The 824-nt window shown below is 41.1% G+C and overlaps 1 non-coding gene across 1 annotated transcript; it reads right to left on the reverse strand.

Annotated features, from left to right (window-relative positions):
* Positions 1–716: 716 nt before the first annotated feature.
* Positions 717–824, reverse strand: LOC130956636 (small nucleolar RNA R71). Its single transcript, XR_009077179.1, has one exon. It is a non-coding gene; the product is annotated as a small nucleolar RNA R71 (small nucleolar RNA).

Consider the following 824-nt stretch of genomic DNA (forward strand, 5'->3'; position numbering starts at 1 on the left):
CCTTCTATTTATGGACTAACACTATCCCTTAATGTAAAATTCGAACTCCATCTCCTTTGATAATTTCGAATTTTCTACTTCTGTCTTCTACTCTTCTTTTCCTCTGACACTTCAAGGAATCTCTATACTGTGACATAGAGGATTCCACATTTTCTTGTTCTCTTCTCTTTCTTATGAGCAGGAGCAAAGACAAAAGCATTCTTGTTGAGCCTGATCCTGAACCTGAAAGGACCTTGAAGAGAAAGCTAAGAGAAGCCAAAGCACAACTCTCTTTAGAGGACCTGACCGAATTCTTCAAAGAAGAAGAACACATGGCAGCCGAAAACAACAACAATGCAAACAATGCAAGGAAGGTGCTGGGTGACTTTACTGCACCTACTCCCGACTTCTATGGGAGAAGCATCTCTATCCCTGCCATTAGAGCAAACAACTTTGAGCTTAAGCCTCAATTAGTTTCTCTAATGCAACAGAATTGCAAGTTCCATGGACTTCCAATGGAAGATCCTCATCAGTTTTTAGCTGAATTCTTGCAAATCTGTGACACAGTCAAGACTAATGGGGTTGACCCTGAGGTCTACAGACTGATGCTATTCCCTTTTGCTGTAAGAGACAGAGCTAGAATATGGTTGGACTCACAACCTAAAGATAGCCTGGACTCTTGGGAAAAGCTAGTCAATGCCTTCTTGGCAAAATTCTTTCCACCTCAGAAATGGAGTAAGCTTAGAGTGGAAGTCCAAACCTTCAAACAGAAGGATGGAGAATCCCTCTATGAAGCTTGGGAAAGATACAAACAATTAATCAGAAAGTGTCCTTCTGACATGCTT

Source organism: Arachis stenosperma, chromosome 1 (assembly GCF_014773155.1).
Source record: "Arachis stenosperma cultivar V10309 chromosome 1, arast.V10309.gnm1.PFL2, whole genome shotgun sequence".
Lineage (NCBI taxonomy): Eukaryota > Viridiplantae > Streptophyta > Magnoliopsida > Fabales > Fabaceae > Arachis > Arachis stenosperma.